This window comes from Apodemus sylvaticus, chromosome 1 (genome assembly GCF_947179515.1).
Source record: "Apodemus sylvaticus chromosome 1, mApoSyl1.1, whole genome shotgun sequence".
Taxonomy (NCBI): domain Eukaryota; kingdom Metazoa; phylum Chordata; class Mammalia; order Rodentia; family Muridae; genus Apodemus; species Apodemus sylvaticus.
The window spans coordinates 72,497,937-72,521,949 of NC_067472.1; the positions used below are offsets into that span (position 1 = coordinate 72,497,937).

General features: G+C 46.4%; 1 protein-coding gene across 3 annotated transcripts in view; it reads left to right on the forward strand.

Moving 5' to 3' along the window:
* The window catches only part of Ctbp2 (C-terminal binding protein 2), a 132,100-nt gene that overhangs the window by 32,917 nt on the left and 75,170 nt on the right, over positions 1–24,013 (forward strand). For all 3 annotated transcript variants that reach the window (XM_052196643.1, XM_052196661.1, XM_052196653.1), the window contains one exon: positions 7,104–7,207. The gene's annotated coding sequence lies outside the window, so the exon portion shown is untranslated. The remainder of the gene's footprint in view (positions 1–7,103; positions 7,208–24,013) is intronic.

Sequence of the window (24,013 nt, forward strand, 5' to 3'; positions counted from 1 at the left end):
GAACACTGTACGTCACGGAGCATTTTGGAGAGAGGGGTATTTTTTCATGATTGTTGCCTGGTGATAGTAAGGACAAACTCTGGGGTGAATTGAGAAAAGTGCAAGCCCGGAGACAATGAAGGCGGAAATAGCAAGGACGCTCCTGTAATTTTCTTCTTTTGGAGTCTTTGAATCAGCGGGGAGTTACTGTGAGTGCTAGCCACCGAGCCAGCACTCCGCTCCTTAAAAGGGAGGGCGTGGGAGGGCAGACCCAGAGCTAGGAAAAGACCTTTTGCCTGGTATAAAGGGCTGGTACAGAGGCTGAGGCCACTGACTGTGGTCCCAGAGCTTCTTGAATAGGGACATAACCGTGGGACTGCTCTGGGCCAGGCAGCTCTGCCCATGCCGGCGGTCTGTTGGAGCACTCCACTTCCAGAACTGTTTTTGCGTGAGCTGGGCATTGGAAGCCAGCCAAGCAGCCCAGTGTACACATGGTGGCTGGGACAGTTGTAGCCCGTTTCCAGCTTGCTGCCTGTAGTTTCAATTCACCCAGACTGGATCAGGGAGTTCCGATCCCAAGCTGCCCACTCACCCAGCTGCCCCAGGGCTCCTTTTGTTTTTCCCCTCACCCTAGGCCCCAGATCAGCAGCCTTCTGTCAGGTGTGGCTTGGGGGTGACTGGGGTATAGCATCTGGAAGAAAACAAGCCAGGCAGACTGTCTTGAGAAGTACCAGCTCCCATGGAAGGTCAGAGTTCGGGAGCTGTGTGCTCTTATAGGCTAGGTGCCAGAAGGAACCAGTGCCTGTTCTGTCAACCCGCCCCACCCTGACTTCTCCTGTGTCTGCCTCTCATTTCAACCCTCAGAATAGTGGGATTACACTTCATGTTACCTCTCTGACTTCACTTGGCTTCTGGGAATGTAAACTCAGGTCTTTACATATGCGAGGCAGTTTTTTACCCACCAACCTCTTCTCATTCTTCTCTTGCTAGGTGCACATAGAGGTGTAGCAGAATTAATGAATGCGGTGAGATGTCAAATTACTTCCTCCCTCTTCTCTCTCCCCATCAGTAACCGTAACCTAGGCTGGATATAGGCATTGATGGCTTCCTCAGTGGGACATTCTTGCAGCCTTGCTTGCATGGCGTCTTAGGGAACTGGACATCTTTATAGCCCCTGCACACCATGTCCCATTTCTCAGGTGCTTGTGCCACCATGATTTGGCTAAGCCCATAGTCTTGTCAGTTTTCTTCCTCATGTTGTATAGAGCACGGCAACTAGTAAGAAACAGATCCTGTCTGCAGGACTGATAGAGTTCGACATTGTTAGCAGCAGTTATGTCCTGAGACTAGCAAGGAGTGCCGACTGATGCACAAGTCCAGCAGGGGCTGCCTGTGCTTGCTTTTTCCTGTAGAAGTCCCACAGCCCTCTGGCAGTGTCATGCTTCAGTGAAAACCGTAAAAACCACAAGTTCTGGAAACCTTAATTCCACATAAAATATTTGAGTGCTGTTTGTATGTTTGTGTTTTGAGACCCTGTATATATATGGATAGTTAAGGCTACCCCTGGACTTGCTGTTTGGCTCAGGCTGGTCTGTTTTGATCTCTGTAGCTCCATCTAAAACCTCCCAAGTGTTTGGATTACAGGAGTGTATCACCATACCCAGCTCAAGCTGGTTCTTTTAGACATGTATGCCTTGGCACCTTGTATGAAGGGGGATAACATTTAGCATTTATAAATTAGTGTCCTCATGATTGCAGTGTCCCAAGGCTGTCTCTCTCTCTCTCCCCATCTTGGGGATAATAGGCCACTTCAATTCTGACTTCTGAATTGAGATTCCCAGGAGGGGACAGGTATCGTTTTTGTAGTAGCTTGAACTCTGAAGGACACTCCACTTTGATAATCTACCTACTTGTACTGTAGCTATTTTAAGGACTCAAACCCCGAGTGAGGGTCCAGGTGGCTGGAAAACCAGACAGAAGCAGCCTGGGGAGCACCCCGTCTCTGTTCCTAGCTTCAGCTCTGTCTCTGCTGTCCTGGGAACTTGCAGCATTTTCTTGATGTCAGGAAGCATATGCTTCGTGCAGAACATGGCCACATACAGGGCAGTGGGAAGAAAGAGAACAAATAAACTGTTCCATTATTTATTTTAGAAAATCACATTCAACCATAGTATGGAGAAATAACACTTTAGGGTTTTTTTTTTGTGTGTGTGTGTGTGTGTCTCATGCATATATGTATGCATCAAGATTAAATTCATTCACTAGAGAATATTTTTAAATAAAAAAATCTGGATATGTTTTTGTATTTCATTTCCCATTTGACCTATAGATATTCCTATATTTTTTACATATTTTGGAATGCTCGAAATCTATCTCTCATCATACCATACTATATGGCATTTCACATAATATATGGTATAGGGAACACAATATCCCTAATGTTACCTAACCTCCCATGTAATAACTCTTTACTTTTCTGTAAATATTGACTACCTGTCTTGGACTAGGGAAAATATGCCAGAGTTTCAAAGAAGGTTTCTAGGGCTAGATGATCAGTGCTTCCTCCAATGGCTGTGTGAGAACTCTGCCCTACAGATTCTTCATAGCTTCCAACATGCCTCTTTCTGGCCTTCAGCCTTACACTGAAGCTAATGATGGTGACCAGGTTCTATCTTGTTGTAGTGACAGTCTGCCCCAAACATCTGGAGACACCTGTGTGGACTGCACTCTGTGTCCCTTGTCCTTTGTTCAGCTGAGTGTTGGTGGCTGCCTAGTGCCTAGGCGCCTGGCCGACTGCCACGGTATACAGGATGCCTTGCTGGTTCAGTCAGTCACTTGCTAGTTTAACCTGGGCTGGTACGCTCTCGAGTTCTCTCTCTCTCTCTCTCTCTCTCTCTCTCTCTCTCTCTCTCTCTCTCTCTCTCTCTCAAAAGATTTATTTATTTTGTGTATATGAGGTACCAGATCCCATTACAGATGGTTGTGAGCCACCATGTGGTTGCTGGGAATTGAACTCAGGACCTCAAGAAGAACAGCCAGGGCTCTTAACTGCTGAGCCATCTCTCCAGCCCATGGGCTTTCTCTTGTATCTATTTCTTCCTTGCAGGTTCCTGAATCTCTCAAACAATAGCTTGGCCCTCACTGATCATTTTGAGCCGGGTACTGTTTGGAATGATAGGCCCGAGGTGAGATGCCTTTAGGTAGTGTTTGGCTAGAGGTTGAAAGGTGCCCTAGTGAGTTTTTGATGAAGACTTTGGCGGTCAGACTTCTTTGAGCTAGGTTGGATTTCAGGGACTCCTGATCTGCTGGCAGGCACTCCTCAAGTCCTCATTCCAAGAAAAGATGGTTGTACAGTCTGTAGTCTTCCAAGTTCCTATAGAAACTGCTTCCCACCCCATCCTGGGGAGCCCGTGGTCAGGCTGATAAGAGCAGCTGCCTTCTCTTTCCTGGCTAGCTGGGCAGGTTTGGGTGGGGCAACTCATGTTGAGGTTATAAAATGACATCGGTGTGTGGGTTGTTGATGTTCATGGGTCCAATTTACATTCCCTTTAAAACTTAGCTTCAAGCAGTCATACTTAGCAGTAATCAAGGGACAGTCCTTGTTTCCAGTGACTGCTGAGACTCCCCACCTGCTATGCCTTCTGCCCTTCCCCCCCTCTAGGAGCCGATGAGGTGGGGGTGCTCTTGTCACCCAATGCCCCCTTGAGTCTCCCAGGACTGACTGTGCTTCCTGTCACCTAGTAGTCTGTGGTGACATAGCCAAGGCTTGGGTACTTCAGTGGCTATGTCTGTTTCAGCACTGGGACACTGTCTCTTTTACTGCCCTTACTTACTTAGGGGGTCCGAGGCCTATAGTTGTCACTGGTTGTCCTATTTGAAGACAAGTGTTCTCCAAGATAGAGATGTTGAGGCTTTTCACATTCTTACAACCTAAAGCCAGCCGAACATCTTTCCTGTTCCTCAATTTGCTGTGTTCCACAAAGCCTGGATATGTAAAGTACTACTCAAAGGATTCTTGCAATTGGCACTCCTGAACCTCCCAGGTAAGGATAGGTTGACCTTAAGTGTGATGATATCCACCTGGCTATGAAAGGACACCAGAAGAATTAGTTTACAGGATCATTTTCATTCTCAATGAAGGAAATTGTTTCCAAGTTAATTAATGTGGCTTATTATGAAGGCAGTGGTTGATGGAATTGAGAACCCGCCTATTCAAAAGTGACAGCATTCCAGACCTTCCCAGATGGCACCATGCTGGCACGTGTTTGGTATGTCCGATATGGGTTACTTAATTCTGACCTGCAGTGAACTGTTGTATAAATTGCTTTTCCCCATGGAACAACCAAAACACATTGCTGCATGCCCAATAGGTCAGGCCTTCCTGGAGTAGCCTTGTACTTAGTGGGCCAGGCATGTGATTCCCAAAGTGGTAATTCGGGAGCCGTGACAGCCCCAGGACCTGGATCACGATAGAACCCAGAAGTTGAGCTCAGTAGAAGAGACTGCACCTCCTTAGCTGCTGGCCCTTGAACCCCATTTATTTCTGGTTGTCCTGTCTGACCCTCAACCCCAAGTATGCACATCCCTTCTCTGCTTACTGGGCTGGTACAAATTCCCATGACGCCCACTGTTCAGGTCATGGCTGCAATTCAGTGGGTAGCAGCGCGTGCAATCTCTAACCCCAAGTGGAAGAAGGGGAAGGTTGGACTGCCCCTCCCAGGTCAGCAGGGGCCTTGCTGAGGCAGGAAAGGTTGCCATGCAAGTCTGAACCGAGGCTGATAGGGATCCTGTGGTCCCTGCTGTAGGAACGGCGGTGATCTTAATCAGCTAAGTCATTTCTGTGTCTGGCTGTATGCTCCTGGAAGTTCTTAGAGAAACCTGCCAAGAGAATTTCCCCTGGTGCCTCCTCAGGGCACCTCTCAAGGCTGCACTGTCAGCAAGTATCTGCTGGAACAAGTGTGTGAATTCATAGGTGTTCTGCAGCTTCGCTCTTTGTAAGTACCTCGTCCAACCTTCAAGTAACAATGGGTACTTGCCGGAAAGATTCTGACAGTCTTCCAGGCCTTTTAACGTTGTTAATCCACTAAATAAGCTGTCATCCTTTGCTCTGGTTGAAGGCTGCAGGCTCTGCCGCATCTCCAGCTTGAAATTCCACCAAGTGTGGCTTCCTCCATGAAGCCCTCTTCCGGGTACCATTGTGTTCCCTCCTCACTGTGGCCTACCTGCTATACAGCCTGTGCCACTACCTACTCAGATCAGGCAGGGGTAGAGTGTTTCTTCTGTTCTCCTCAGACAGGGTTCATGATTGAGCAACATTAGACTGACTGCATCCACTTATTTTTTAAAGGGCCGGGTTTGTCAAGTGGGTGTGTTATTTCTTTATGCTTCAGGCTTTTTATTATTATTATTTATTTTATTTATTTATTTTTTTAAAGACAGTCTCACTCTGTAGCCAGTAATTCACAGATCTTCCTGCCTCAGCATCCTAATTGCTAGGATTAAAGGTGGTTACTACTACAATTGGAAATTCTTCAGACACACACACATTTACATATATATATAGTGTGTATGTATGAGACAGAGACAGAAACATAAACATTTTGTATTCTACCGAGTGAATAATGGAAAATGGGAAGGATTCTTTAGCACACCAGGACAAGTTGCACTACCCAGAGTTTTGACAATTAATACTTGATTCCCTCCTATGTTCAGAGGCTAAGGAATATTGAACACTGACGAAAAAGAAGGGAAGGTGTTGGATAGATAGATAGGCTTTAAAGAGTGTATAGATTGATATCTAGAGCTGCCACCACAGAGGAAGATGGTGCTTTGGATGGAAGCTCTAGACCTTTCAAAGGTGTGCACGCCCTTCTGTTCCTGATGCTTGAGAGCCTGGAATGTCTACATGCTTAAACTGGGTACTTGGTTTGTAAGATGGTGGTGATTCAGTGGACAGTGGACTGCTCCTTTGCCTGTAGCCAGGCCCCCTTGTTTTGAATGAGGAATAGGACTTGGTGCATGCCTTTTATCCTAGCATTTGTGAGGTGGACAGTACCTCCCTGACCCCCAAGTTTGTATGATGGGGGACATCATGGCTGGTTGAGAAGCTAGTTAGTGATTTTATGGCTTTTGATAGTGGGTGGTGGTTGTTTGTTTGTGGTAATGGTGAGACTGTATTGACCAGGTTGACTGGGTTTGGGAGAGGGCAGACTGGTTAAGATTGTGGGCAGGAGTTCATATCTGTAAAGTGTGGCTCTCCCCTTTCTGTCAGGGTGCCTTCGTGTGTGAGCTCTGTAGTTGCATAGCAACCCCCCACTGATGGGATTCCATCTTCATGGAAAAGCCATAGAGAAAGACACCTGGCTACGCTTTCAGGCCAGACGTTGGCTTTTTCTCTCAGCTGCAGGACTGACTTCACTGCCACCCCCCCTTCCCCCTGCTGCTCTGCCTGTCTGAGCCGCAGGTCAGGTGACTGGGATGCTACCATATATTTCCCCCTGCTCTACCTGGGTAAAATGGATGGGAGTACTGTTTAATGCAATACCTAGCTTCGTATTGCATTTGCCAAGAAAGTGCGGTTTTATTGAACGTTAGGATTGAATTCTTAACTGGGTAATCAATTTCAGTAGTGAGTTAAAATGCCTTCTATTAATGGACAGCGGCAGCCGTTCATCAGAGTTCCAGTAGATTAGCAGTTGTCAGCATTTATGCTAATGGCACTTATAAACCAGGAGCTTATGAAATGCACTTTATAATTCTGTATTTCTTAGAACACTTGCTAACACTTTTTGCTTGGAGGTATTGATTGTTTGGTCCTTTGGTGTGTTATGTGGCTCTGTAAAGGAAGCCAAGTGACATTTTCATGCTGATGACACGATCACCTTTCTGGTTCTGCACTCTTGGCTTTGTGTCAGAGTGGATGGAAAGGGTCCATTTGTTCTAGTGCTCTACTGTTTAATTTGATCAGCTCTGCGGCTACAGCAAGACAAATAGTATTTTTAATGAAACCATTTAATAACCTGGTAGCTTTGAGTTGAAGGCATTGGGAAAATGCAATTAAAGAATGGCTGGATGTAAACAGATCGGTGCTGTGTCCTCACTGACTCCATCCATTGTGTTTGCAGGGCTTCGTCACTGTAAATGGTCTCGAGTGGGTGAGGCTGCGCCTCCTGAGAAAGACGGACAGCCCATCGAGTGAGCTGTAGAGTTTGTGGACGCATTTCTACTGGTGAGTTACTGTAAAATATCTCCAGGTAAAAGTTGAGTTTTCTAAAAACCCCCTTGGAAGGTATTTTCACTTAGCAGATGACGATGGCTCGCTGGCAGCCTCTGGATGCTTCCCTGGGATGTCCCATGGCAGGAGCATATTGATTGTCTTTCAATTAATTGCATCTGGTATTTTCATTTATCAAAAGCAAAATACATGTAATTAACTCTGAAGCAATACAGTCCAGTGGCAAGAGATCCCTGCTGCTGCTGCTCTGGAGATAAGTCAGCGGAAATTATCCTACAAGGAAACTCCAGGATGGTAGGACTTCTTGATGTATTAATTAAAAAGAATAAAAATGAATTAGGGAGATGGTTTCTTGCCATCCAGTTACTTTGTAAGATGGTAGATGGACGTCGTTAAAAGGTAGTAGCCGGCTGGCAATGGCGGCAATGCTTATGCCTTTGGAGTTCCAGCCTTGGGGATGTCTTGTGCATCTAATGACTCCCCCACCCCAACCCCAGAGTCGATGGGGACTGTGGGTGTAGCGGAGGAGGGATATGGCAGAGAGAATATTGATCAGGTACTAGCAATGAGGCTTGGTTCTTCGTTTCCTCTCAGTGTGCTTTTAGCTGTTGCACCCAAAAAATGGGTCTTGCTCGAAAGTCAACTTCATAGGATTGACACCCTTCCCCTCCCCAACCCTTGCTTTAAAAAAAGGAAAAAGGTATTTCCCTTGGAACTAATAATATCATTCAAAAACAGGGAGTCAACCTTGAGTGTAGCTCAGTAGTTTAGAGGTTTGAGCTGTGGTTAAGACGGCCACAGCTGGCATTGTGGCCTCTAGCCCAGCTTTCTCAGCTTCTGGGAGCGGCAACTGGTGACCCACAGGGGACCAAGCTGAGTCTCAAGTGTGAACAAAATGGCAGAGGGAGGTTATAGTGTTACAGATTGCAAGAGGGTTTGCTTGGGCCAATCCCTTTCTTGGGGCAAGATCAGTGTAGCCAGCCCAGGCCTAGGCTTGCAGATGCCACTCCAGTTTAGTGCCCGCCAGCAAATCATATCACTTTGGGATACATGAAGGGAGGAAGAGGGTAAGTTGGCTGAGAGGCCCTACCTCTGCCCTGCATGCCCTCTTAAAGATTTGGTTTACCTTTCCCAGACATTCTTTGATAAAGTGGGCAGGCACACGCATCGGTTACTTAACACAGGAGTGCTTGGTGGTCTTTGGACAATTACAGCAGGGAGGGTAATGGCCTTAAGAGTATCCACGAGGGAGCTGGGGAGATGGTTCAGAGGTTGAGAGCTCCAGAGGTCCTGAGTTCAAATCCCAGCAACCACATGTTGGCTCACAACCATCCATAAAGAGATCTGACGCCCTATTCTGGTGTCTGAAGACAGCTGTTGTGTACTTACATATAATAATAAATAAATCTTAAAAAAAAGAAGTCTCCAGGAAGCTTCTTTGGGGGACCTCTGAGGAAAGCGTAACAGGCTCAGCTCCAGCTACTTTTATGCCAGTTTATACAAGCTAGAGTTGTTTGGAAAGGGCAAGCCTGAGGGGACATTTTATTAAATAAGTGATTGGTGGGGAAGGCTCAGCCCATTATGGGAGGTAGTAGCACCTCTGTATTGGGCATAATGAGAAAGCAGGCTGACCAAACCCTGATGAAGAAGCTAGTGAGCAGTACTGCTCCATGGCCTCTGCTTCAGTGACTGCCTCCGGGTGCCTGCCGTGATTTCCTGTCAGGGTAAACTGTGGTGTTGGAAGTCCCATCCAGGAACTGGATGTACCTACCACAGACAGACACTGAGCCTTACCTGGATCAGGGAGCTCCTTGGCTGGAGAGCAGTTCCTCAGATGGACACTTGGTACATTTTATGGTTCCTCATAAAATATACTCTTGGGGTTTGGAAAAGAAGCAGTTTTGTAAATAAATATCTGTAAAAACGATGGAAGTCACATTAGAGTCCATAGCTGTTTTTATATAAACAGTATCAGAGTCCTGGTGGCTGAGGACCTGGATCTGGCTGCTTACGTACACTGCTTTTTATTTATTTAATTTTTAATATTTTATATTTATGGATGTTTGCCTGGTGGTCAGAAGAGGGCATCTGGTCCACCGGAACTAGAGTTACAGATGGTTGTGACTTGCTGTATGTGGACTAGAAACCAAACCATGCCCCTCTGCAATAGCAGAAAGTGCTTGTAATCACTGCGCCCCTCTCCAGCCCTGTGATTTGGACCCCCCTGGAGAGGCCATTAGAGTTAACAGAGTACCATTGCTGGTCTCTCAATGTAGTGGAAAAGGGACTTGTGAACCAGGGCCAGAGTCATACGAACCAGTCCAGGTGACCTGAGCTGAGGGTCAGCTGTCTAATGGTATCTGTCAGTGGGCTTCCAGTCTGTTTCTGGCAGGAACTTACCTTTCTTTCATGAAAAACAGAAAAGAACAGATAAGTCTTACCTTATTAGAAACAAATGCCCAAAGGATAATCCAAAGGTATGGGCTAAGGTGTCAACATGATGGTTTTCAGGGTCCTGGGTGGAAGTTGCTAGCACCAGTAAATGTCTCAGTGGCTACTGAAGGGTGTGTGATCCTGCTGTGGGTTGTTAGTTCACGCTGTCAGGGTGGGAAACCAAAAATCAAAAGGGAAATGTGCAGATCTGTAAGCAGCAAGGAGTTGGGTGTGAGGATGGGCGTGCTGGACAGAAGGAGTGGACTCCCTCTTGTGGAAGGGACTGCAGCTGGAGCCTTGGTTCCTGTTTAACTTGGTTTCCCCAGTGGGAGCCAAGCACTTTATAGCCACTCCCAAGAATAAATGGCAAGTGTTAGGGAAAAACCACACCTCTTCTTCCTGAGAGTCCAAGTGTCACTTCCTGAATGGGCCTAGACTACAGGATCTCTAGCACTCCAGGGCTCTCTGTTCCTGGTGGGTTTGGCCATCTCGAGTGTTAACTGGTCTCTCTGCCTCCTGCTCCATCCAGGATTTAGCCTTCTGCTAAATCCAGTTGGTATTATTCAAGGATGAAAAGGAAATAAATATTCTCTTTGTCACGCATGGGGCAGAATTCTGTTTTCCAGGGTTCTCTGCCAGTGTGGACTTCCTGCTGTAGGCCCTCTGGAAGATGACTCCTGGCAGGCTTTAGTTTAGCATAGCCACTGAGCCCACAGTCACCTGTCTTCTGTATGGGCACACACAATTTGGACATTGGTAGATAGAGATACAGCCGTCTTTTTGCTCAAGATTCAAATGACAAGGATTGAGATTCCCTGGTAGGCTGATCTGTATGTGGGAGCCTTGGGGCTGAATTGGGCGTATACCTACCTCCTCATCTGTAGACCTTTGGATCAGTGTGAGGGGACTCAACGATTTGTTCCACTCATTTGCACGTGGAGCCTTCTGCAGACCTTGGGTTGAGGTATGGTGGTGATATCATCCCAAACCCGAGTTGCGTTTGAAGTGGTTTGGTCAGCTTTTGCCAGTGTTAGGGAAAGTCTGTAATCAGGGAGGACATTCTGAAGACTTTGACTTTCCTAAAGGTCCATTTCTCAAGTATATAATGGTACTAGGTCATGCCTAAGCTTCTGAGAGACCAGTGCATGGTTCCCAGGGCTAGCTTTGGGTGGACTCGTGTTGTCGCTCCCTCTGTAGCCAGCTGTGTGGAAGCTTGAACTAGCCAGACAAGGAGGCCACATAGGCTTATGGTCCGCCCAAAGTCTCCTCCCCTGTAGGTGAGGAACCACAGATGTATTCTGCGGGGATATTAGAGGCAAGTATCAGTGCCCTTTGCCTGAGGAGCCTGGATTCCTGAGAGTAGAAAGGAGAAGGGTGTGGCTAGAGGGGATCAGATTTGTTGGGAGAAATGGTATTTTGTTTGTTGAGTTTGGGGTTTTACAGATGTGTATGTTAATGTCTATGTAAGGAGGCAGGAGAATGCCTTTCTTATTAAAATTGGAGCTGGTTTTCAAATGGAGTGTTTCACATGTGATTTATAGAGCAGAACAGAGCTTATTTATTTCTGTGAACGGTTTATCATCTAAGTGTTACCATTGCTACTGGCTTTGTGACTGTTCATAAATGCATGCTACAACAAGTAACATCTACTTTAACAATTTGTTTTTCTTTTTAATTTTGCATATACATGTATGTCTCAAGTGTGGGTTTGTATATGTGTGCAGCGCCCAGGAAAGCCAGAAGAGAAAGTGGGAATCCCTGGGGATGGAGTTACTGGCGTTTGTGAGCCACCTAACTGACATGAGTGTTGGGAGCCCAGTGTTCTCACTACAAAACTATCTCTCCAGCCTCCGAGGTTTGGGCTTTTTTTTTTTTTCCTAGGCAGGACCTCCTACACAATGTGCTTGGACATGCCCAGCTTAGAGAACAGTAGGGTTTAAATTTGAACTTGGAGTATAACTCTAAATGCTAGCGAGATCTTAATAGTGGCTCTCTAGCTTAGGTAACTCCAGAGATTTAAACAAACAAACAACAACAAAAAACAAGTTTCAGGTTCCTGCTTTCTCTTTGCTTCAAGTGCATTTTCCAAAGCAGTGCTCCAAGAACCACCAGCTATCCCGTGCCCTCTTAGACCTGAGCTTAGCTTAATGTTTTGTCTGGGTCTGACAGGAGGATGCTATTGGGCCATGGCTGCATCCTTCCCTTGGCACCCGCCTAACCCCAGTCTAGCACACTTCTTTATTGATTGATTCGTTTATTTTTGGCAAACTTCAAGACTCTCACCTGGCCCCAAGCTGCTTACAAATAAAGTCTTCCTGCTAACTAAATGCATTTTGCAATTCATTCTTTCCACATAGCAATTAAGATAATTCCCCTAAACTTATAACAGCTAAGGATAAATAGCAGGCTTTAAAAAGAAAATGCTGTGTAATTTGCCCTTTCAGGGTGCGGTAGTCCGTGAAAATGTCTTGTGTGAGTGACCCTTCATGAAGGAAAGTGGGACATGTCTCTGAGAAGTGGCCTTTTTTTTTTTTTTAAGATTTATTTATTTATTATATGTAAGTACACTGTAGCTGTCTTCAGACACACCAGAAGAGGGAGTCAGATCTCATTATGGATGGTTGTGAGCCTCCATTTGGTTGCTGGGATTTGAACTCAGGACCTTTAGAAGAGCAGTCAGTGCTCTTAACCACTGAGCCATTCATCAGCCTGAGAAGTGGCCTTAATAGTGACATGTATACTATTGAACATGGCTGTTTTAGCATGAGGAGCAGACAAATCTGGTTTCTCAGCTGAGGACGGTTGAAATAGCAACAACATGTAGGGTTAAACTGCAGAAGCTGTCAAAATGAATCAGTCATGCACATACATACTTACATACATACAGACATATGTATATGTAAGAACATTAGAAAAAATTGCTAATGGGCAAGATGTGCAAGGATTAAGAAAACAAAAAACACCAGGTGGTTGGTGGCACACACCTTTAAAACCAGCACTTCAGGTAGGTAGATCTGGGCTAAAGAGGGAATTCTACTACGACAGCCAGGGTTTTACAGAGACACCCTGTCTCTAAAAGCAAAAGCAGTCAGTCTATCAAAAACTGTGGCTGGAGATAGTGGTATCTAATTCCCATTTTTCCACAGATGTATTTACTGTCAGCAATGGCAGCCTCTCAGGGTCCTTTCCATCCTGCTGTCTGGGCTTGGTTCTGGCATCCTTGTCTGTGAACTTCTGGTCGGATGCATTCTGAGAAAGACCAGATTTCTCCAAATGCCATTGTGCTGTGTGTGGATGGGTTGGAAAAAGACATAGGTGATGTTCCCTGTTTGCCTTGAAACTGCACAGCTTTTGGGAAGTCTTTCATAGTTCACACATGTACACTATTGAATTCAGAGGAAACCTGCCTTGCCCTGGGCCAGTGCCCCTGTAGTTCTTCAGAGAATGAATCAGAGGCATGTTGTTGATAGGTCAGGTTATGGGGACAAGTGGGTTTCCCTGGAGAACGGTCCCAGAGTCCGAGTTAGAGTTGTTGTTTTCTCAAGCACTCAGTCACAGTGTTAACTGTTAAGACATAATCCATTTCCATAACCCAGGGACTTGGTAATCAGCTCAGACAGGACTCACTGGAGAGGGATGGGGTCTCATCCCATGGAGACCGTGGTCATTTGTCTCCAGCAGTGTTGACAGCCCATGGCTTGGAATGGTCACCTCTACCCTTACCACACGCTTGTATCACCAAAGTTCCTTGAATTCAGGGAGATAGCCTATTGTGGTCACATCTCTTCTGATTGTCTTGTGATATCCTTTCTGATTCATCTAGAAGGTGAGCAAGACTGAGACTGTCCAAAAGGGAATTGTAAAAATCATACTTTCCACCACCAGAAAGTAGAGAGGCATGACCTGCCTTCTTCCTGCATGTAGGTAGGGTTGGGAGTCTCCTGCGTGGAGAGCCTGTCTGTCTCCGTCCTGGGGATGCTGTGTTACCTCATAGATGAGGGAGGGGCATTATGGTTCTGCTTGGACTAGATCCAAGTAGTAACTGTGCAGACAACACAGCCCTTTAAGAGGCGCTTTGCGTCCCTGAGCCCTGGATCCCTTGAGAGTGAAACCCAGATGATTATCAGACTCTCCTTCAGGGGCGGCAGCTGCCTGTGTTGTCACCATCAGAGGCCTGGAAGCTTGTGTTTCCTGTGTGTAACTGACAGCCCAGTCCCACATTTGTTTGAAACCTTCACTTGGATGAGCACACGGTACTGGGGCTCATGATTGGATCGCTACCTCTCCCTAATTACAGCGAAGGATGACCTCCAAGCCGCAGGGCCGAGCTGCAGCTTCCTCTAGGAAGGAATATCCATATTGATTTGTGCCTTGGTCTCCCCTGGGCTTACGGGGCTGATTCAAGCCAGAAAGCCTTCTGTTTAAACGGAGCAGATTGACGCAGGCAGCATCAGACTTGGCCAGGAAACAGCTCGGGTGCTTTGTGGAATTGCACCCGAGCAGTCTTTCTCCAGCAGCCTGGGGACTTTGGCTGCTCTGACTTGTGTTTGCAAGGGAAGGTAAAAATTCCAAGGCCTTGGTGAGGGTAGAGGGGCAGAGTCCTGATACTGTGGCCAAGAAACCCGGGACAGCTGGACGTTGACTTCCTTTGATGACAATTGCCTTGGGAAAAGTTACATAGTTACATAGTTTTTGAGCCTAATTCCTGAGATCCAGTCCCCACACTATCAAATGGAGTTAATGGTAGTATTTAATCACCATGCAGTTGGGATTCCTTGAAAGTGAATTGAAGAGGTCTTAGTACCTGATACACCAGTAGCAGCCACAGGACATGCAGGGTCATGGGTTCAGCATAGGAGGGGCTGCCACATCTGGAGACAACACCGCACAAGGTGCCAGCACCTGTGGTCAATGAGAATAAAAACTTGGTAGGCAACAAAGAATACAGAATGATTGTTTTCTTTGTGAGACTTAGGGGACGGGACGGCCGCGTCCTTCCTCTGCAGCGACATAGGACATAGGTGTCTTCATCCGGCAATGGCAGGTTTGGGATGTCTCCGGGTTCAAGTCTAATTCTTGCTCACTTTGTGGGGCTATGCTGGCACCATGATGCTTTGCTTTAGCTTTCTGTTCCTGTGACAGGTAATGTAATGCTCTAATGCAGTAGAGTGGATACCTCCCATCTAACTGTGCATCCTTCCTGCCCCTCTTGATGGCTTGAGACCCCACAATTTGCCTGAAACTTCTATCTGTATACTAAAGAGTGTTGGCTTATAAAGAAAAAAAAATTCAATCTGCTCAGAGCCAAGGACCCTGGAAACCCAGTCATTAGAGGGCTGCCTTGTGCGCCATAGGGTGAGGGAGACCTTCTCACAAGGGCACAGAGCCATTCAGACTGCCGCAGGGCACCACCCTCTTAGCCTTCCCTGATCTTTGCTTATTTCTCAAAGGCTACATCTCCAAATACATGATCTCATCTGAATTTAGGGTCAAGCGTCCAACACTTGAACTATGGGAAGGGGCTACCTTCAACTCCTAGTTAGCAGGGTTTGAGGTCTGCTGCAGCCCCCATCTCTCTCCAGCCTGGGAGAGGAGGAGGAGGACCTGATGGGGCTTTATCTGAGAGGCGTGCGGGGAAGCGCTGGGGAGCACCCACCACTAGACATGAAAGGCTGTTAGATTCAGGTCACTGGGTTTGGACTCCTGCGTTTTATGGCAAAGTCTAAAAATGCAGATTTGTGACAACGAACGTTAATGAATTCAGACTGTTTGAATTTCACGCTGAATAATGGCTAGAATTATCAGAGCCCACAGCTTTTGAGATCTGGGATCGTGCAATCTTTTCTCAAGATTAAATTGATAGAATGATGTAATACAGAGTTACTTTTATTAACATCCCTGGCCGTAAAAGAAACGTACTTATTAAGGGAAGAATTTAGTAAAAACAGTAATAACTAGACAATCTGGAGTGTGTAATCTATTCAGTAACTTTGAAAATGCTGCATCTCATTTTGAATGTGATGTGCCCATAGGTATTGAATGAAATACCTTGTGCCCTGGGGCTTCCTCTTTTCTACATTTAAAAAAAAATCTATTTAAATGCAGATTTTGATTTGCAATCTAGGAAGAGACTTCTGGAAGAATGCAGCAGGACAAGTCTGCATGTATTAACTTAATTTTGGGTTCACATCTTACTCTTGTGCTCTCCTCACACCTCCCCCAAAGGGTCAGGTCGAGACACACAAGCAAAGGAGGGAGCTTAAAAGTTTCAGAGAATAATAATGTTATTATACCTTTGTCTGTCTTAGCATTATCCGCTGTCCCTCCCCCTCCCCCATCCACAGTCAAGTTGAAGAAACACAAAAGGCTTTGGATTTTCTCACATGACAGGAGCCTGTGAATTTCTTCCTTTACACTGAGTTAATTGCCACAGTAGGGGATGGACACACATCCTAGAACCCTGTTAATATTTACATATTCTGCCTATTTAAGCTTAGTTTAATTTTAAAATCTGATACTCTGGATTTTGTGTGTTCCTGGCTCTTCACCCTACACCCTGTCCCCACCCCCACCCCGTGTGTGTGTGTGTGTGTGTGTGTGTGTGTGTGCTCGCTCATACATGGTTGTTCATGCTTGTATGTGTGCTAAAGGACAGCCCTCGCCACACTATGCCCTCTGCTATTTTTGAGAGAGTCTCTCTGGGGCTTGCCATGTAGGCCAGGCTGGCTGGTCAGCACGCCCATGCGTCAGTCCTCTTGTCTCTGCCTCCCCAGTGCTAGGATTACAGACACATCCACCATGCCCTGCTGTCTCCATGTGGGTTTGGGGGACTCAAATTCTGGTTCTCAGGCTTTGCAAGAGAAGCAGAACACCTTACCAGCTGAGGTATCTCCCATCCCTTCCCTTCCTTTTCTGTAAACATTCCCCAATAGCTTACGTGGAAAGCCAGTGCAGCAGCCTCCAGGCAAGTGTGAGGGAGCTGGTTAAGGCTCCCCTTCACACAGCACAAGTGACTTGTTTGATGTTGAGCTTTGGTAACCAAAGACATGCATGTATAGCTTTTGACATTCTACTCTTAGAATTAATTAGGTGTCTAATCATTATAAATACCGTTTTCTTTTGCTGCTGTCTGCTGCTAATCCTGACTCTCCTGCTATATACGCTTGTCAATTTCAAACTGAGCATTGTGTTTTGGTTTTTATGATCTGTCAAGGGAAAATGGAAGTAAATTCTTTATAATATGCTAATTGGCCTATTTGGGGATTTTAGAAACAGACATCTGTGTGTGCCAGTAACATAGTTGATAGCCTCTGTTCATCAGCAGGCGAAGATTTGGATTGTTCACATGATCGTGGGGAGGCCTGCTATGTCTTCCGAGGGCTCAGTTCTGTCAAACTTGATGGTCCTTTTTATTAGTGCTTGACCTGGACCTGTGACCATGTGGATTCGTGTTTTGAAGAGGTCTCTGGCCAGAGTGGGATGGGTTATGTTGGTTTATGCAGACCAGCCTGGCCCACGTAGTCCTAGGGATATTCTTGCCATTTGGGAATGCTCCTTCCTTATAATCGCGTTTAGCCAGGGGCGTCTGGGAACTCAGAAGCTTGTGTTCGTACAAATCCATTGATAGGCCTTCTAGGCATTGAGGCTTGGCTTTCTTTCCTTGAGGTAAAGGAGCATTTCTTCTTCTGTGGGTACAGGGCAGGGTGGAGACAGTGGCACAGGGGCTGGTGCGTAGCAGCTCAGTTGCAGTTAGAGGTGGTGTGCACTTTCCAATGTTGGGGTTTTAATGCTTTTCTTGGCCAGAAAGCCAAGTGTGAAGGAGAATTAAAAACAAAAAACATTTTTTTGTTGCAGGGCCAAAGTGGTTCAACCACTGGCTTTTAAAAGTTTGCTATGTGTTTTCTGAGCTAGACAGTGGCCTGCGTATGTGGTGCAGTCTGCAAGATTGGGATTATACCATGCATTCCTGTTAGTGAACAGACATGCTGACTCCATGGTGGCAGACAGCAGCAGAGGTGGGGTTTGAACCACTCTGCTTCTCACAGATGGACTTTGAATGTAACCCGGGATTGGAGGGTGAGAGCTGCGAGTTCCTGGATGGCCTTTTCTGCTCTGCCTCCGAGGTACCCCACATTTCCCAGCTTTTTGAGCTGTGTGACCTTTTGAGCTTGTGACTCTAACTGCATGGAGTTTAGAACTTTTTCTTTTCTTATCCAGCCTGGTAGGGGTGACACCAAGCTAGGAGAAGCTTTGGATTTGCCAGCTACTGCAAGAGCCTCAGATGGCTCACCATAAAAGGGCAGGTCACATGCTATGTCTGTCTGCCTGCCTGCCTGCCTGTCTGTCTGTCTGTCTGTCTGTCTCTTCACCATACACCTTTAACCCCAGGATTATTCTGGGCATAACTTTTTAGAATTCTGTCCTCTCTTCCCCCAGGTCTTGGCTTTTATTAAGGGCAACTATCAGGCACAGTAAAGGCTGCGACCATAGTCAGACTGCTCAGCCTGTATGGCATTCTTAGACAAGTATCAGTGACCAGTGAGGGGGCACTGACATCACCCCCATGAGCAGCATAAGAAGAAATGGCCTCCTGGTTCCCAAGGCCCAGCAACTTTCTCCAGAGCATTCCAACACTCTGGTTCATAATAGATTTCTGGCCGTGTACTTCCCTTTGTGTGAAGTTTGGGTTCTGTTTAAAGGAGGGGCGGCGGCTAGAGACATGGCCTAGTGGTCTAGGGTCTGCTCTGTAAGCACGAGAACCTGAGTTAGAACACTCAGCACTCTTGTGAGAAACCAGGGATGGGCACTGAAGGGCAGAGCTGGAGCCTGAAGACCAGCTATGGGAGAGTCTCTCTGTCTCTGTTCCTGTCTCTCTCTCTGTCTCTCTCTAGAGAACACACACTAGAGAACAATATAGGAAGATACCCAGTGCCCTACTCTGGCCCCTGCTTCGTGCACACACAAAGTTGCATGCCCACACACATACATCATATGCACAGACTGACTTAAAAAATAAAGAGACAACATGGTAGGTCCTTTATGAACAGTGACTGCCAGCTATTAGCTATTATCAGCTTTTTGAGGGGCTCTTTCTAGATCTTTTGGCAAAAGAAAGTAACAAGGGAGCCTTGACCGAGATTAGAGCTCCAGCGTTTCTGACCTGTTATTTCTGTCCCAACTCCCGAAGGCACATTGAGATGCACTCATGTGCAAACGCTTAGACACAGACTCACATGGCTGCATGCTCATATGCCCACAGATGCACACAGGCTCAGACATACCCAAATGTATGGATGGGCGTGCTTGCTTATTCAGGTGGAGATGGTACAGCCTACATGTCTACACCTGCACATGCTCAGTATCACAGAACATGCACAGATATGTGTACACTCTGACACCCCTGTACATAGCCATGTGTGACTTGGATGCTGTTTGCCTGCGGTCTGTCTACCTGCAGAGTCCCTGAGGCTGGACAGAGTAGTTCTTGTTTCAGCCCACACTTGCCTTTGCAGCCTCTGGGGGCCGGGTGTGAGAAGCCACCGTGCAGTTTGCTTGTGCCCCACAGAGAACTTGACTCTTGTAGAAACAGTCATTTATCCTTACCATTTACTTAGAAGCTTCTAGAAATGGTCTCAGGTGATAATTCCACCAGGGCCTTGTGCTGTTCTCGCCTAGGTTGATAAGTGGGGCCAGTTTAATTTGAGGCCAGTAAGTTTTATAATTGGATGTAAATAAGTCAAGTGTGTGGCCCCTGTTTTACACATTACCTCCAGCACTCTGGCCAGGAGAGATGTTCTCTCATTCTGTCCGGATCAGATTATTTTATTACACGAATGTGAAAATCAGTAGCACACACATAATCAGGGAGTCAGCAGGTTCATACACTACTATCTCATTAAATTTTCAGGCAAAAGCTGCAAAAATTAATTGGAGACGTGTAATAGTTTAGAATGTGAACTGGCTTACGGTGATATAAATTACAGGAGGAGAAGACAGCTTTATATACTGAGAGAGGCAAAACTGGTTTCCTTTAATGAGAAGAGATAGGATGCGAAGCTATTTTTTCATTACCGATGCGCTCTAAAGTGTTTGGACTTCGCTGATGAATAGAGTTAATTCGCTGCTACACTTCCAATAATTCATGTTGCACAGTTTAATGACTTCTAGATAAAAACAGGATTGAAATGTTAATTTCTCTGAAGAAATCGGGCCACTCTTAGTATTTCAGACAACCCCCTCACCCCATCCCCATGCGTGTGTGCATTAAACCACTAGTTAATTTCACTAAACAAGACATGCTTCTTGCTGCAGTGATGTTGGTATTTCCTACCTGCATCCGCCCTTTTCTCAATCTCTACATATGTGAGATTGACTGTCTTATGCAAGCATCTGTCAGAGGAGCTGGGTCTCCATAACTCAACCTGTCAGTGACCGCAGGCTGCCACCTCCCTTCTGAGCACAGAGAACTTACTTTTAGACTTGATTGTCTGTTGTTAGCCACGAATTTGAATATATAGATTCTCTTTGCTTCCCAGCTGGGAAGCAAGAGCTAGTGATTGGTCCATATTGGACTTGTGGACCAAACGTGGAAGAAATATTTTACATTTATTTAATGATTGTGTCTGTGCGTTTCTATGCCTATGTAGAGCATGTGTGCTTGCAGGTGTTGGTTCTCTCTCCCTCTTTTTTTTTTCTTTTGAGACAGGGTCTCATGTATCCCAGGCTGGCCCTAAACTCATGATGTAGCAGAGGATGACCCCAGTGTTCCTGCCACACACACACCACTGCTTATATGTGAGGAGTTGATTTTGTTCTTTGTCTCCATCTTCCCTTGCCCGTTTTCATCAGGCGCCTTCAAGATGGCAAGTCTCTGGTATCCTACATCAGTAAAAAATTAACTTGGCTGTAATCAACACTGTCTAGCGCCTGGTTCCTGGTTCTTAGAAATTTCATGATTCTTTTAAGGTAACCTTTCTTGAGGTTGGCCTCCCTGGCTGACATTTTGGGGCAGATGTGATCTCATTATGGGCCTGTTGAGGGCACTGCCCCTAGTTGAAGCATGGGAGCCCCAAGTATATAGTCAGTTGTCTGTAGACATTGCCGTAGGTTCCCTGAGTACGGCCAGCTCCCACCGAGCAGCCCTGTTTTAAGGCCTGTTGAGATGTATTGAGGGCCGTCTTTCCTATTCTTTCCTATTCTGCTTCTTGGAGTCACTCCACAGTGGAGCTCCTTTTGTGTCACCACAGTCAGCAGCTTTCAGAGCAGTGCTGTGTCTTCTCTGGCCATCCCAGAGGCAGAGGCAGAGGCAGGGCCCTGTGAGGGAGGAAGGCACTTACACAGAGGCCCTGCCTCGACATCACCTCCCGCCTGGTGCCTGGCTCCTTTACTCTCCCATGACTGCTCGTGGCAGAGCCTTTGACAGACAGATTTATTTATCACCTTGTCATGGTGACATGTCGGGATGGCATTGCCGCTCATGTGCCATTGACACTTGGCTGTCTGAAGTCAGGATGCCGCATCCCTCAGACTGAGGAGAGGCTTATCGGCGGCAGGCATAACTTCACCGCCTGCTTCCCCTGTTTCTTTAACTTTTAATTGAAACCGCTTAGTTACCACCCCTGCTGTTAGGAATCTGGGGACAATTAGGAAAGTCCCATCTGTCCTTTGAACCATATTATATTGCTCCCCCCACCCCCTTTACTATCTCGAGAAGATGGTGAATCTTTGCAGATATGTCTTTGCGTGGCCCCCTTGCTTCCCACTGGCTGGGTTTTTTTCTCAGTTGAGTGAGTTATGGCAACTCTTTAATTCAATTATTTTCTCTAATGCAGGCTTGGAATTGATTTAGACGAATCAAATGCTGGGCTTTCCTACTGCAAAGCAGTGACTCCCCACAAGGCTGGGGGCGGATTTCTTTTTTTCATTTTCTTTCTTCCTCTCTTTGTTTCTTTCTTTCTTTTTCTTTCCTTTTTAAGTTTTCACATACAGCCACTGTCACAGGCATTTGTGCTACTTACCCCTCCCCCTCCCTTCTTGGCACAAGCTCCTAGTTAGTGTTCCTAAGCATAGATTGGAAACGGCAGATGCCATGGGCTTTGCCAGTCTTTCCCCAAGGCAAGGAATTATCTGTCCAATGATATTAGGTCAGTGAATTCCCACCCAGCTGTATGTGGGGGGAGGTGGGGGCAGGGCAGGGCAGCCTGTGTGACTTGGGAAGACCATGTATAAATCCAAATGTGGTAAACAATCTCTCCCGCTTGTGGTATTTGACTCAGTTTTAAAATGTGCCTGGGATGGCAGTATATCGTGAAACCATCTTTAACCTTTGTGCTTTTTAATGTGGAAAGTCTGCTCAAAATAGGATTTGTCACAGTTGGTGGCTGTCCCGTGTACTTGGAGGTGGTAAAATGGTCTCCCGGGCAGCAGGCAGGATTAGAAAGAACATTTAGGCTTTAGTGTTCTTCATTGACAATTCTCTTCCTTACCAAGGCTGTCTGCTGTTTTCCTGATAGGCTGGAAACCTCAGGTGAAGTACATAGACAAAATTAAAGGTGAAGGGCCCAGACTGAGGCAGGAGGAACTCCACAGGGGTTACCTGGCGCTCCATTGCCTCATCTGCCGAGTACTGGGCACCATTCAAGCCTTCATGTGTGTGTGCTGGGGATGGGACAAGGCCTGATATGTGAGACCTGCTAAAGTTGGGGAGCACATGCTGCCCCTGAGGAACAGGGCACAGTAACACTGCCACCCTAGCCTTTTGGGGATCACTGGCCCTATGTGCTGTGTGAATACCTGTGTCATTAGCGGATAAAAATGAGTGTTTTGCAAACACCCTGGCCCCTGAACATAAATAAATAAGCCTGCTTGGCACTTTGTAGAAGAAACAGCTTCCCCTCCCCCATCCTCTCAGGCCTAATCTGGACATAGATGCTGGCCACACAGTGATGAGCCCTCTCTGTTCTGCTTTAGGCCTGTGCTGGGCCTGGCTTGTACTTATGTGTATGGGCATTTGACTTGCACATCAAAGAGCTAAGTCTGGTGAGATGAGACTGCTGCTGTGCACGAGGACCCTCCCTCTCTGGGTCTAGTACTAGTCTATTTAGTACTTGCTAGGTAGGCTGGGGGAAGGTTTTGTACTGTCCCTGAGAAGTTAATCCTCAGAACTTCAAGCACATGTGGAAGCCAGTATCTCCTACTTACTAAGTGTTGGCTCTTTTTGCTTTCTGCTTGTGTGTGTGTGTGTATGTGTGTGTGTGTGTGTAACCGTTTGTTTGTGCCCTGGCTATTCTGGAACCCACAGAGATCCACCTGCCTCTCTGCTTCCTCAGAGCTGAGATTCAAGGTGTTGTCCACTATACCTAGTTTGTGGTTCTTTTAAATAAACCAAGACATTAGGGTTAGAAAAATGGCACAACATTTAAGAACATGTGTTAGACCCAGGTTCCCTTCCCAGCACTCATATGGCAACTCACAACCCCTGTAACTACAGTTCTCCGCATCTGCAGGCACCAGCCATGTATATGATGCATAGACATACATACAGGTCAAATAGACATACACATTAAAAAGAAACCAAGATTTTGGCCATTGTAGATTTTGATGGCAAAGGGGGAGACATTTGACTGCGGAAGTACCTCAGTTGTAGCCATTTGGTCCTCAGCATCGCATGAAGCTGCAATTCCAGCACTCAGGAGGCAGATGTGCAAGAATCTGGAATCCTTGATGTCATAGGGAATTCAGACCCAGCCTGGGATATAAGACGTACCTACCATCTTGCAAAAATTCCTCAAGACCTCAAGCACTGACCAGTTTAAAATGCATAGTTGAATGATTTTAAGAAATGGGAAAGACTCGCTCTTGAGGCCTAATGTACTCAAGAGGCCATCTGATGGTAGATAATGAGTAGACAGATTCTTACTGTGTTCCATGCTGGCCTGGAACTCAGAGAGATGCTCTTGCCTGGTGAATAGTGTGCTTATCTTTATATGGTAGAATTTGGGTGGCTTTGACATTTTAGATTCCTTTTCTCGCTTCCTAAACTTGCAATGAATGCCCGTTATTTTTGGTGGAGGAAAATATTGGCTACCTACTGCTTATGTGTGAAGAGGGAAGCCACCTAACGTGAAACAGAGGCAAAACAAATCATACCCCCAACCCCCACCACCTCTTGGATCCCAGCAGTGCCTCTCTCCCTGGCTTTTCAAGGTCTAAAGTTTCTTGAACATTTACAGTGATCTTAGCACCCACTGAAGGCTGAGACCTGATCAGCTCTGAGCGTACAGAAGCCAGGCTGTGTTCATTTTCCTGCCATAGACTGGCTCATCCTCTATGCCCATTTGTGACAGTAGGTGGCCATTACTGATGGTA